We start from the raw sequence: 16,289 nt of genomic DNA, 5'->3' as shown, positions 1-16,289 counted from the left end.
CATTAAAATCATATCTGTAAACATTTTATAATTTATTATAACACTGAAATTTAAAACATGTGTAACTGCTTACATCATGTATTTTTAATGCTTTATTTCAGTATTGCAAACTCTTTCATAGAAGTCACAAAAATTTGTAATAATTACTTACAGTACTCATTCTGGTAAAGCTTCATCCTCTTCTTCATTGTTGTTTGAAGTATCAAAATCATTTTCATCAATGTGTTTTCTGAAGATTTATGATGAATTTTTCTGTCACCATCTCGCATGACCTCATTGCGGAAATCCTCTTCAAATTGTTTCTGTATGCAAAACGCATTTTTCACAGTCCTCTGCTATAACATATTCTAATTCCTCTGTAATTAATGTCTCAACGTCTGTCAACTTGAAAGTTTGATTTTGATCAGCAACTTTTTTGTTCACTTGTGCCCATATAAGCTGTACCGCATTATATTGACCATGATATGACGGTAGGCGAATAATTGAATGTCCTTTCTCATTGGCTATAACATCAATCTCACACAGTTTATGATCATTCTTATATGGAAGTATTTTTTGTAACAGCTCTTGTTTAGTTTCAGTATCATTGCAAGCAACCTCTTTTTCTTGAAGCCACTGTTGGATTTCAGCCTTCCTCCAGCTATTGATGAAACTGTATTTACTACAACAGAGTGATAACTTGTGTTATCCGTTATTATTATGCTCCCTTCTTTTTTAATTAAATATATTTTTAAATAATTCAAAACATCCTTTGTAAACCAATTTTTAAAACTGTTCCTGTCCATTTCTGAATAATAATCTGAACCAGCTTTCGATTTACTGCGGAAAACCCATTTACTTACCCTGTTTTAGCTGAACCTGCATGACACATTACCACCATTACAACCACTTTTTCAGTGGGTATTTTATCCCTACATTTCTTTTGAATCATGTCATATGTATTTATGAGAATGATTTTCATTAGCCCACGTCTCATCTATGCAATATATGGGTCAATCATCACTTGACACTTCTAATTTGTGAAATGTTTTTCAAAATTCAATTCTTTTTAATGCATTATCAGGTTTTTCCATTAAAAATATTGACCAGCTCACATTTTTTTATAACAAACACCAATTTTTTTCAAAATGTGACAAATGATAGTAGATGATAGATTTATATCCAGTTTTCCCTGTATTTTCCCTCTGAGCTTCAAATGGTAGAGATTTCATTCCAGTCATAGTACTTATATATGATTCAGCATAATACATGATGATTGAAGTCATCCAATAACAGATTTGCATTTTGTGGCATATTTTTCCTGACATTCAAACTGAATGCAATTGCCACTACCATCACACTCCTTAACTGTCCTACATATTCTTTGTACTGACCTCTTGACTAATGCCACATGCTTCGGCAGTGAGTTCTTGAACTTTATTGAAGTTAATTATGCCTCAGAGTTCAAAGTCTGATAACTTTTGAAAAAAATGATATATGTTGTAGATTACATTCTCAAACCACTCTTAATTGTATGGCCGTGCTGACCAGAAAACAAAGGTGTTTACATCTCATTCACTATACTTGAGATACACAGAAACACTTGAGATAGTCACAGAAAAAAACCTGATAAAAAATGCAAATTAACATACTATTCTAAACTGTCTTTGACATAACAAGGTACCATTAAATAAATTCACTAAGAAACCAACACGACCTGAACATATGGAAATCAAATACTCAACTAATTTATTAGGTATCACAGCTGAGAGCTTAATTAACCCATCATACTAAAGACTGGCATTGTAATTAATTTACTCTAATGTACAGTAACATTATAATATGAGAAAACAAAGTACGAACATAAATATATAGCAATAATATCGAGTTCTGGAAGTTATGAGTCATCCTACTACATTATATGCTATTGCAGAACAATCTCTTATCCATAAACAGGAGCCTAAATTTAATTCTATTAAACCTACATCAGTCTTCAAATAATAATTAAATAAGAAAATAAAGAAATTATTAAGAAACACAGTTGTTAAAAACTACCATGTTTCTTAATAATTTCATTATTTTTATTAGTTGATTTATAAAAATCTAAAGTAAGGCTCCTTTTTTATTTCATGCACGACTTGAAATGTACACATAATAATAATAATATATTTATGTATAATATAATTAACATAAATACTTATCAACACATGTAATGGTGTAAAGGATTCATGAATTTAAACTCTACAAGTATGAATTCTACAAAACTAATGTCTGATATTAGCAGAAATTTCTTTTTTCTACACCTAATGTTAACTTAAATTTATGTTACTTAAAATGACCTGTGCACTTAAATAATAGTGGTTTTGGGCTAAATCTTCATTATAATTATTGAGAAACAATCGTTTAATCTACCTCCAAAAGTAGAAAATTGTTATCTTGATCAGTTTTGATTTTATAGTAATTTTTTTTTTTTTTACATTCTCAAAAAAGTGCAAAAAATGAGTTAACATTTTCAAGCCCCTAATTTTTAAACAAATGACTGTAACTAAAATCGGCCAAATCCAGTTAGTGCAAAAATAAATGCAGTTTCTGACGATACTTTCATTTTTATTGTGATTTTTTTTTTTTAACCAAGCTATGATAGTTTAAACACAAGCCCTATCCTTCATGACGACCACTATAGTCAGTTTGGCCTCCTTAGTCGTACATGTAGATTATATTTCTCAAAATACATGAAACAATTGATAATATAAATGAAAGAAAATAATTTAACAAGTCATCAATTATAATACTACTAACACAAAACATCTGAATACAGATATGCTATTTATTTTTTATGCGGTTTAGAAAATATTTATCATCTTGTTTATTACAACTTCTCATCCTTATTTCACAATTTTTTAAATCATTTAATTTCTATTAACTTGAATATTTTATATTTTTTTACAAGCTGTTCACTGTTCAGAGTTCATTTGTAATAAACCTTGTTCACAGCATTTCACTGTACATTCATTTTGTATTTAATGTGGGTGAAAACATCATACTACTGTCAGATATATATCTTCTGTTTAATATCTTTTTTGTTTTTCTTCCAATTTTCAAAGATGTGTGGGTCTGGCAGTATGTGATGGAAGACGACACCTTCGCTATCGATCAATTCTTGTCACTCTATCATTATATGGCATAATTTTTCAGTTCTTGGTAATAAAGGTTAGATAGTATCAATCAAACGACTGAGTAGCAGCAGATCATATTGAACAATTCCTTTTCAATTCCATCACACACAAAATCACATTTCTTGGCAATCAATCCTGGCTTTTATATCATTTACATAGCATCACTTTGCTTTGACCATGATCTTTTCTGTGCATTATTGTCATACAAGATCAATTTTTCATCACCCATAGTCAGCAATTTCAAAAATGGTTGAGTTCATGCCATTTTAACAATGTTTTGCAGAAATCATTTGGTACTCAAACATCAAATTTGTACCCTTTTTCAAATCCAGAATTCTCTTATCTTTCTAACATTTTCTCCATTAGGTTTTGAATGCATAATAAATGATGTGTATAAAACCTTCTGGCTCTAAAATCACTTGGAATCTCTATTTACACCATTTCCTCTAGCAATCATTTTAAAATTTATCCCTGTAGCTTACCTGTAAAGCTAATATCTCTATTCCTAAATAATTAGGACAATTCAATTTATACTTCTTATATAATAAACATAACATAGCCTCTTAATATATAATGGTACAGATCTAATAAAATTATTCTGAATATAAATTGCTTCTTTGTTCCAATGATAAATTAAACCATTCATTTGTAAATTTTCTTAGATGTATAAAATGTTTAAAAAAACCCAGTTGTATTGTGGTATTTCTCGCATTTATCTATTGTAGAAATAATTTGAGGAAATTTCTCATCAACCAAATTAAACTTTTCATAAAAATTTGTACAATCTATTCAGCCCCATTTCATCCAAACAACATAGTAATTCTAATGGAACATCATAAATTCTAATAGATCATTTTTATTAAAATGTAAGATTTTCTTTTCTTTTTTTGCAATATCTAGATTAGTGTGTGTCTCTATATAGTAATATGTATTCCAGCAACCTATCAAATTCCTTTTTCCTTTTGAAATTATCTGCCATCTGCACTTCTGATAATATATTTCACCTTTATTCCTAAAAATATTTCTACTATACGTCTGTATTCTTGTGTTTATTTTCATTTATACACTATTACTACTCTCTGGCCTCAACCTTTCCTTGCTGCACCTTAATCAAGCCTGGAAATAGACTTGAGTGATAGGAATTGTTTTGACTTCCAAAAAAATAAATCTCAGTATTAGAATTCAGTGGTCAGTGTAGATAGTAAATGAGCAATGAATGTGTTAAATTTTAATGTAGTATTCTTTTTCAAATTTACTTTTACCACTGGCCCCACCAAATTCATAAATTTCTACCGAGTTTCAAATTTACTACTGGTGCCACTAACTTGTTCCCTTCAAATCGGTGACTTTTTTGAATGAATTTTTTTTACTCATTCCAGTTCCAATTCATTATTAATTTATGAACTACTGCATTATTTCAACTTATACTTACAATTTACTACTACATGGGACTTCCAGCAACCAGGTGTTCCTTATTGCATCAAGTAATTTCTATGGAACAGGTTCTCATTTCCTATAATATGAGTTCAGCAAAGTGGGATGCCACATGGTAATTTCCCTATATTTTTTTATTCTACCATTTCAGGGATCTTCACTCACATACAATGGTTTGAGTATGAGCACAACTGTGTGGATCAATGAAATAGTACTGATGATTTACAGTATAATTGCAGAATCCTTCCATTTCCAATGCATCAGTTTGATACACAAGCCAGGAATCCGACACGATTTGGTCCTGCCATTAACGTTGTCTTTGATAGCATTCAGCAAGTTCAAATTTATCTGTTATCAAATTTCACAATGAAAGACTGACAGTCTTCACAACAAACGCCACCAAAAACCCGTTGGAGGTAGACATGACAAGCATGTCTTTGCGCCTTGAGAACAGGATTTCATTTATTTTGTTGTTCCCCGAATTTTATCTTGCCTGTGCAGTTGAACACACACCGTTCTTAATGAAATTACCCCAGTCAATTGCTGTATTCAAGCATACACCCAGTTCACAGTAACACCGAGCAACATTTGATAATTCAAATATCCAACTATATAGAAAATGTATGGAAGTCAGGAAGCTGAGGTTCAAATTTTTCAGCCACATACTGACATGCATATTGACTTTTGACTGGCATATGTTTGTTGCAATGCCAACACAATACATAAAGACACATTGTGTCCATTGCAACATGTCCTAGTTTCCAGTAGAATGCCTCGTACTTGCAGGAACTCATCAGCATCGTGTTTGTTATTTGATAAATTCCAAACGTTCATGTTATAAGTCGGTAGTAAAATTAAACTGCTTTCACATTAAATACAGAACAACTCTAGGTAACCAGCTGTATATTAGATACAGATATAGAGTTGAATTTACATCATTGTGATAGGAAATTTACTCTTATCTTTTCCTTTCTGTTTAATGCATTTAATCAAGTAGCTTTCTTATATTGTTAAAAAGAAATAAATCGGGTATTTAAGCAAATAACAGTGGTGCTACTGATATTCTATAAAAGTACCTCAAATCATCACGAAAATTTTTTTGTTATAATCTTTAGAATTATTATATTGCATGACTAAGACTTACCCTTGATGGGAATAGTGTGTATGTAGTGGCATTGTTTCATGATGGGAAATTATATATAAGCTTGTGACTACATTATCTGTCTCAGTCCTTTTTATTTTTTATAAGAACAGCACTTAAGGTATTAGAGTCGTTTGTCAGTGTTGCATTCTTTGAAAGTTGCTCGACATGAGTTCATGTTACACCCAGTCTCTGTGATGAAAGGCTGGCTGTATTTCATTGGCTTGGCTTGCTAATGTATAGTAGTATACATTCAGTTTGTGAATGAAACAACAGAAAACTAATTTATTTTTGTGTAGTATTTAATTTGTTTTTACCATATAAACTTGATACAAAATTAAATTAAAACAAATTTTTATTTTAAATTAAATCTTAAACTAAAATCAAAAGAGACTCAAAAAATATTTATTTCAGTAATTTATGTTAGTATTTTTGATATGGGTTACTTCTTTTTTAACATCAATATACATTTCCAGTTATAATTTATGTCTTCATATCAGCTCACTTAACAACCATGTAACATGTAGTACTTAAACACATGGAAAATCTTTGTTTTAATTTTTAACATGAATTAAAGCTTTTTTCTTAATTCATTTTAGCATTCTTATGCTTGTTTTGTTACAGATGTTTTTAAAACAGTTGTATTGTTAATAAACACAGAGCGCTTTAGCAGTTAAATCAGTAGTATCATTCTCTATTCAGCCAGAAGTCCTGATTTCAGCTCCCAGTAAGATTATAGATTTATATTTCGAAAATTACTTTTTATTGTTGTGAACCCACTTTTAAGGTCTTGTTAAGAGGTCTTATTATTTAAAATCACTTGATTTTTTAACACTTAAATTCAATTTAGGAATTTTTATAGACATATTAATTTTTTTATCAGTATTTTTTGAGAATACTCAGTTTAACCCATTTCTTCTTTTCAACATAGATCAGATTAATTGTGTTCTTAATTTATGAGAATATTTACCTCTTCTCTGGGAATCGTTTTTTGAGTAAAAAAATTTACATTATTATACTGGACCCTATTATGTTCATTCTGTGCAAATGTTTCCTATGCATATTTTCTCAATTTACTAAAGAAATTTTAATTTTATCAAATTAGGTAGAAATAAACAAAACTATTGAATATTAATTAGGTTTACATCCTATACATTAGCACTAAATTGCAAATAAATGTAAAAAAAATATAATCATAGAATAATATATTTTTGTACCTTAATCTTGCAATGGAGATAGGTCTAATTTTATATGCTAGTCATAATTAAAAACAGAAGTATGTATGCTTGGTAGAAATTTCCAATTTGTAGCCGGCAGCTGTTACAGATTATTTTTAAGTAATTTATTCCTACTTTCTGAACAAACAATCGATTGTGTTAAAGTACAATAAAATTTAAATAGCAAAAAAATTATATACAGTAATTTCACTTCAAGTTATAGAGTCATTAATTCCTACATGGTCTCTAAAGACTGTGAAGAAAATAGTCCACGTTTGGGATCTACACTTAACCTATTCAGGAAGATAAATTTTAAATACATGTTAACAATAACAAGTGAAAAGAAAAGATAAAATTAGTAAAAGATTAAAAATAAATCTTAATTTATAAATAAATGATAGGTTATTATAAAATATGAAACAAATTTAAGTTTAATTTACAATGTTGTTCAATGTTGTTGTGACCTATAACCATAACATCAACTAGCCATTTTTCTTTTGCCTTTAAAGATTAATAAATTATGCTTTTAATATATTTCCTTTGATGCCAATGAGATGTGTTAGATGTGGATGCCTATATATACATATATAATACACACTGTTGTGTAAAGTATTTTTTTTACAACAAACAAATAAATAATTATAATGAAAAACAGTTATCTATAATTGGTTATATATGTTTATTATTATACTGAAAATTTGTATTTTTAGTGTGGGATTATGTAATATAATTATACTACGTATTTTAAATGTGATCAAAAGTAAATATTTCTAAAAAACTTTTTAAAGATCTGAAAAAACTCTTCTTCAAAAGCTTGAAAAACAATTTATTTTTTATTGTGTAAGTTAGGTTTGTTTGATCATAAATATGTAAATAACTTCAACATGGATTTGACTTAGTATGTTATTATCTTTTTTATAATTGTTTCAAAATCTTAAACAACATTGACATAAGGAGGTTAGAGGCATTTATATTGAAAATCCCAAGTCTGCATGGAGTTTTTGTAGAAGGTTTATTATATTTTTTACAACAAATAATAAATAGTTTTATTTTTGTATTTTGAGTAAAAAACTACTGTACGGTTAATGATTATTAAGTTATATTGTTAACAACGATTAGTAATAGTATATATGCTTTATTCTTTATTGATGTTATTAAAAAAAGTGGGAACCGAGAGAAAACTGAATTTGTACATGCATGTCAAATAGAATTGGAATAAAGGCTGATAATTATTAATAGTGATAAATAGTAATTGTACATTCATAAAATAAGAAATGAAAGTGTAACTAAACTCTGGAGTGGCATGATGAGCCTGGTTGACAAGACAGTGATGACAATGCTGGTAGCATTATGTACAACAGACATGTTTAAATGTTCTCTTTATTATTTATTATTAAAAAAAAAAATTATTCTATTATAGATTTGTCGGCTGATGTAAATTTACTCAAAATTTTGTATCGCATTCCTTAGTTAGAGTGGCAATCCATTTTTATATAGTATGAAAAAATATATAAATACAATAAAATTACAATAGAAATGAAATTATCAAGATGTGACATTGTTAGTACAGGCATTTGTGACTTGATTAGTGGAAAAGAGAGATCACTGAATCCATCCTTCTTCAGACTCTTTCTGTTCCTAAAAAGTACAGTGTAATGTGACAAACAACCTCACATTTTATGTATTCTACTGACCTAACTTGCCTTAAGGTTTAAAATAATTGTGTTTTTATTCGTGTTCATTAAATAGAAGTAGCACATGACATTTTTATTTGATAAATCATTCAAGATAGACATTTAATTTCTATATAATTTCAACCCATAACCTATAAAATCTTCCAGAAACTTGTTTTTATATATAGATCTCTATATTTTGCAGTGATATTCAGTCTTGTTAATGAAAAAATGTCTATGAAAAAGCTTTTGATGAAAATCATCACTTTTTTTTACATTTAACCAAATCTTATACAGTAATTTTATAACTTGTATTTTCTACTGATAAATAAATTTTTAAAGTATATAGGTTTTTATTTATCATCTTTAGACCTGTGCTGCTTTACTATTTTAATGGCACTGTGATTCACCATTTTAATGTCTATTAATAATCTTATGTAATCATACTTGATGATTCAGATTTCTTCCAAGTGCAGATTTAGTTTTATGAATATGCAAACAGTCTATCAATATTCTCCATTTTATAAGGAATTTTAACTGAAAAATTAGTTTTTTATTTGATAGTTTAAAATAGTCTAGAAACAATTTAAATAAAAAAACTTATTTTCTTAATATATGGAAATATGCTTCCAAAAGATCATTCTAGGCAGCTCTTTTATTGGCGGTATTGCAAACAGTGCTTCTGTTTATGATAATTGTGAAATAATGGTTAGGAAATTCTTTCTGTATGAAATTAAAAACTTTAACATATCTTTTTATAAGGAGTACCAGAACTATACAGCAAAAGTAAAATTCACATCAAATAAATTAATAGCACTGTATACGAATATCTTATTTTGCTATTCTATCAGTAGTCAATGAGAAACTGAAATTTTATATTTTACTGATGCCCTACATTTCAACAATGATACAGTTAAAATTTATTAAAACTTAATATTTTTGAAATCAACAATCCTTTATTACAACCTTTCATTTTCTTAAATAATAAAAATATTTTTCTTTTTCTTGGATTTTTTTAATTCTTCACTGTGATTAGTAAAATGATTTATCATTTTTATAATTATATTTTAAACTATTTTTATTAACACGTTGTTTGCTGTAAATGCATTTAATTTGTAAATAGTGTAGTAGAATTTTTCCATTGCCTGCTATTAAAAGAGAAAAGTTAATTTAAAAAAAATACATATTGGTATTGTTAATTATCAGTAACATTCACATTACATTTACTTTGCATATAAGTTGTTTTTTGGTACTGAATTTCAAATATTTATTTATTTATTTATTCAAATTACTATAGGGTGATGTAGTTAACAGTTTGTTGATGATGTTTAGAAATAAATATCTGTCATTTTTTATCATTTGCATTTTTCTTTTTTCTTTTTCTAAGGAACTATGTGCAAAACAATGCACTGGTTAATGTTGCCCTCTTATTTCAGTTTGAACTTTCAAACTCATAATTATAGGTAATTGTTATGATTATATTCCCACCGGCTCTCATCTATTTATATTTATTGTGCATTTTTTAATATGAAAATTAATGATGAAACAATTATTCAGCCACATATTTAGATTTATTAGAAAGTCATAATTACAAAAAAAATGACCATATTTTGAACAGTCTTTTATTTCAATTACATTTAAGCTTTGACTTTATATAATAAAGCTCTAAATCATACAAATTACGGAAAAATTGTGTTTTTTCTTCAGTTCCTGTAACTGTCTTAATGTATTGGGCATTGTTCAGTACATTCTGATGTTTAATTCTTATCCTTTCATCAAAATAACTTACTAAATTTTTTATTATTTTTCCAAAATTTTGTACTACTTTATTTAAACCAATACCTTCTTGATTATCATATTTACCACCTGTTTCAACACTTTTGCAGCTCTGTTGCATATATTTTCTATTCAGATATCTTAACCAGGACTACGTCTGTTTAGGAGGAAGATTAGTAAAAAGAATGCAGATGGTGAATTTATCTTCATCTTTTACCTGTTTCCATTAGATCAAATTCTTACTTTTCAGAAATTAATTATTGTTCTCTGAATTTTCTATACTCTTTTACTATAAGCCCATGTTTCTGATTTTTAAGATCAAAAAAAAAAAAAAAAAAAAAAAAAAAAAAATTAACTTTTACTTTAGTATTATCTTAACATTCTATATTAATTTGATGTAGTTGTGCAAAAATAAATGTACTAACCCACAAATCATGGTTTCTGAGTAAATAACAATCAAAGTTTATTTTATAAAAAATATTAAACCTGTCTTTATGAGAATAATTTTTTCTTCACTTGTTAAAAGTTGCTTTTTTGGCTAGTTAAATGTGGATTTAATATTATTTACAGTTAAAAAAAAAAAAAGAAAAAAAAATTAGGGTTAGTTTCTTTATGCTTTTTAAGATTTCAAACAGGTAAGTTTTCTAAAAGGAACTATATGCCACAAATGTGGTAGTCCCTTTTTACCTTGTACAAGAAGAATAATACTAAGTTAAAAATAATGAAATACTATATTATTTTTTTGAAACCAAATTCCTGTAAAATTGGATTTACATTAGCAGTTATAGCCTATTATTGATTTTTAGTTCAAAAATAAAATTCTTAAAGTTTTTATCTCTTAATACTTCTTTTTTTTAAATTCTACATTGAAGTCTGGATTGCCCTCCCAAAACCATCCAAACATTATCAGTAATACTTGAACGAAACAACTTCTTGTAAAAAGGAACAGTATCCTCTGGAAGAAGATTTCTGATGAAATTAATATTAGAGTTTTTCTGGTGCAATTCCCTTCCCATTGGGCTACAATCTTAATCAGATAATCATTTAAATACTGCTTAGGGTGTCCGCTAACGATTTTTGGCCCTACTATTGTCAAATTTATGGTCGTTGTATGGTCTATTGTCAGATTTACACTCTATTATGCAGTCTATTCTCGGGTTTACATTTCACTATATTGTCTACCACAAAAAAAAAAATAAGTTATAATATTTTGTGAAATAAATTGATAAGTACTAGAATACAATAAAAGCCACTGTATGACTATATCACATAACAAAGTAAGTTTTGTTTCATACAAAATCACATAAGTAAATGGTCATCAAGAAAAATTCATTTACAATAAACACAACGAACATCATGGAGAAAGGCTAGAAACATATCTTCATTTTCCAGAGAATTTGCCAGCAAACATAATTGAGATTTGACTGGAAGTGCTGCTCTGAAACACCTTGCATTTTCTTCAGAATTTTAATCTTTGCATTAAAACCAGAAACAAGCGATAGCCTGCATATGGGCACCCATGTCTACGCCCACAAAATTCTTTTGATTATTCACTCTTTATGTTCAAAGCCAAGTACTGTGAGACGTATGTAGGATGACAATTCATTGGAATGGATTATGGAAGCAGGGGCGCATTCTCACTGTATTATGGGGAGCATTGTATCTTTATTATGTCACTGCATCCAAAAATAAGTCAGCTCCTTGCTTTAAGCCGAAAACCTAGGGTCAACCTATCCTGCAACTGTGATTTCTGTTCTTGACTTTGGCGTCACTGTCTTTCAATTCAGGCAGTTCGTCGTCATTCAACATATGACTCCTGTTGTACCTTCCTGTAAACTTCATCTTTTCATTTTGGATCAGATGATCTGCGATACCGATCATAGAAGGGTGAGCATGCAGTACAGTTGTACACACTTTGCGACATACGAGTCAATTTTGATTCATTCCTGCGATTCAAAAGTCATAGCAGTAAACATGGGGATGGTCATCATGAAGAATAAAACTATTTCCAAAATTTTTTACAGCTTCAGTTTGCAGTTCAGATCCTTAATCATGTTGGTAGTGGAAGAAAGAATTATTACTGTGTACTGACCGAGAAGTTTGACATCCTTATTGCTGGCAACAAAAAACAACTCTGAATTCATCTCCACAATCTCATTCTGACTGCTTGCCCCTTTCAACCTCCCCTGCATTTCACACATGACGATAATCCTTAAGGGTTATTGAGTAAACTATTTTGTTTTAAAAAAGTGACGGCTTTTATTTCAGTACCCACAACTTATTCATAGAACTCTCTTAACATCATTTTGCAGACACCAGTTCACAATCCAACAACTTAACACTAACTGAAACTAATAACATTCTGGTGATTCTTTGTTCATCTCATTTCATTATATATTAATCATTGTTACTGTAGCACATTATCTCATTTCCTTATCTGTTAATCGTTGTTACTGTTGCACCTCTTGCACAATGGTACTGTACACATGTATAGTAGTGGTAGCCTTCATAATGACGGTAGACCATATACTAAAGTAGCACCTTTTCTTCATAAATCTATTTCAGCTCCATCAACAGTAAAATTGTCTTTCATGATTATTGAAAATGGCTTTTGCTTCTCTTGTTTTTAGCCAATTTACTGTTCATTATTTACCTTCTTCCTATTGGTTTTCTATTTCTATTAATTTTTTTCTAGTGTTCGGTCCCAAAAAAGTTTTCATTTATCAGTGATTTCTTCTTTCTGCACTGTTCCATAATCTTTATGTAATCTGTTGAAAGATATATTGTCTGTAGTTTAGACAAAAGGGATTCAATTATGCCGAAGTTGATCATCATTTGGCAGGAAGTTGGCCCAGGAATTAGATACTGTAGAACAATTTTTTTTAATATAAGATGAACTTCTAAAAATGGTATTGTTTTTAATAACAATACCATTTTAAATGGTATTATTTAAAACCATTATGCTATAGTTGTAAATCCACAACTGGCATTTGTAAAATATAACTGTTGGAATTTTCAGTATGGGATTTTTTTTTCCAGTCTTCTTTCATTAGATCATGGGCTTCTTTTCATAGCTTAATATGATGGTCATGTTTTCTCATAATATTAAGTTTTTATCTTTTTCATCGTTTATTAAGATATCAAATGTTGTATTTGTTGCAATTACCTTTTTTTTAAGGATGTAAATCACAAATTAAACTTAGCATAAAATATTTCTTTATATGTGAAAACGATCTTTTAATCTTCATTTTCTTTTTCGTAGATGTTGTACGTGTTGCAAGGTATCAATCCTAAAGACAAGTAATTTGATTGTGTTTCTAACAGTAATATGATTGATAATGAGGAGATTTATTGATGTGTTCAATAATACTTTCCTCTCCTTCAGTTGTTAGTTTGTAAAAACCTACCTTTTTATCTCGTTTATTTGTTATATTATCTGCATCATTTTACAATTTTTAACAAGAGAATCATTAACTTTTTTAAAGATATGTGGAATTTTTTTCAGGAAAAGTCTTTGACACATTAATATTTGAAGTAAAAAGAACTGTAGTAGAACTTCCTTCTATCAAAATCAATAAAGGTTTTGGATAAAATTTCATTTAAAAGATACGGATTTAAATGTACATTTAAAAGATTACAGGTTGTATAATGTTTTTCTACAAAGTAAAAGTAGAATCAACAGCCCATCAAACACATTAGCCAAAGCATTCCCTAATGTAAAAAACATTTATTTACAAAAAAACATATGATTTAGCATATGAAAGCCAACAAAAGTTTGGATTAGTTGTGTTTTACAAACTATATTTCATTAAAAAAATGTGGATTAATTTAAATGTAATTACTATAAATATAGTGAAAGATGAGGATTAGTTCTATTTTGCATTAAGTATAATGCTTTGACATCATTATACTAACATAAATAATTTTTTTAATTTTTGGGGTTAATTTCTTTCTGCATAACTACATCCAGTTCAAATACTTAACTCACTTTGTGCGTCATGTTTTTACACTTATGTTTAATGAAGGAAATGTAAATGTTGTTTGATAGAGTACATATTCTATGCTGAGGGGTTACGTATCTAGTTTATTGGCAAAACATTTATTTGAGTGTACCCACACTTTTGACATAGAACACTATATATAGTGTTGTGACTGGTAAAAAACAACTATAACTGAGATTATGTGTAAACTCAAGTCTTTATTACTTTAGTTATTGAATAGTATTGAATTATGCAGAATATTTGGTTTTTGAAACCGTATTATATATTTAATTTATATGAAATATTGCTTTATTATTCACAGTACTGTTTCCTATTAATATATTTATTACAAAAATGATTTATACGTATACAACTAATTCTTTATTGTAAAATTACAATGTAATTATTTCATGTATATCTGTAAAATTATATATTAACAATGATTGGTGATACAATTTCTTGCGCAGTCATAATTATTCCATTACTTGTTTTTATTTTTATCTCGATTAAGTTTTATAAAATAAAGAGTAACAATTGTGTATGTATACCTTGACCAAAATGTATTAAAATGTAAATACAGTTTGTACATACACTGATGTAGAATATAAATATTTACATTTATTTGTAGATAGCTGTATATTGAGTTCGTTCAATATAAGCATAATAATTGTAACGATAAAACTAAAATATTTGTAAATACAATTTTTATGTAATCCACTAATGATCAGGGTACACAGTACGTATAAATTTGATATGTAATTATAATGTGAATTATGTGCATTATTTTATAATGTGAATACATATATACATGCATAATCGTATATTATAGATAAAGAATTTTGATGGATTTGTGTATTTATGTATTTTGCTGTTATTTGTTATCAAATCATATGTTCTTACCATAATATATTTTTATTGTTGCAAATTTAATATTGTTTTATAAATAAAGAGTTTAATTGATGATATCTGCTTTACACCTATTACCTTATTTCTTTTCAGTACTGGATCTAAAAGCATGCTAATGCAGAACCAGCAATTTACTCTGGATATGATATCTTTTGGGGAGAGTATTGAAGTTTATAATTTGCACTGTGAAAGGAAAAAAGCTTATCTTTGAACGGCTATATAAAAATATTGAATTTTACATTACATTAAACTTTTGTATGCGTTATTGTAGTTTTCAACATATCTGAAGAAAACCAGCAGCAAATTAAGCATACAAATTACTTCTTTTTTTTTTTTTTTTACTATTTTCTAGGTTATGCGATACTCCATAACTTGTTTGAGATTATTTACATAATACCTGAATATATTTAAGTTTTATTTATTGCTCAATAATTCATTTCAATGTGGCAGCCATTTTCTAACAAAAGTAGCTACATTATGTGTCAATTAAAGACATAATTTATTTTTATTTTAACTTTGTGATTCAGATATGAATATAGTATCATAATTTCAGATAACAGTGGTATGGAAAAATAATTGTTTCATACTGTTCCACTGCAAAACAGCTCTGTGAAAAAAATATATCGCATTTTAGAATGTGGTATACATTTATACAAAGCAACTGTACTATTTACTCTTTAAGTATAAACCATAATGTAATTGTTAAATTGTGGTTCATTTCAGAAAATTTTCTTGATAGAAATCCAAATTAGCATCTTTTTTTTAATAGCCACCATATTGATTAAATTATTCTAGTTTATATTTATAATTCTTATATATAAATCTCTGTGGCAGATTACTAGTGTCTTGGCTTTTCATCCGGAGGTCCTGTGTTTGAATCCAGGTCAGGCATGGTATTTATCATTTTTAATTAATTACTTAAACATTAACAAATCTAACTGTCAATTAAACGTTTTTGCTTTACAGAAACAATATTACTCCATGCTGACACCATAGGAAAAACATGC

This window comes from Lycorma delicatula, chromosome 6 (assembly GCF_047948215.1).
Source record: "Lycorma delicatula isolate Av1 chromosome 6, ASM4794821v1, whole genome shotgun sequence".
In the NCBI taxonomy this organism is placed as follows: domain Eukaryota; kingdom Metazoa; phylum Arthropoda; class Insecta; order Hemiptera; family Fulgoridae; genus Lycorma; species Lycorma delicatula.
The sequence above is the reverse complement of the archived record's forward strand: the minus strand, read 5'-3'. Positions refer to the sequence as shown.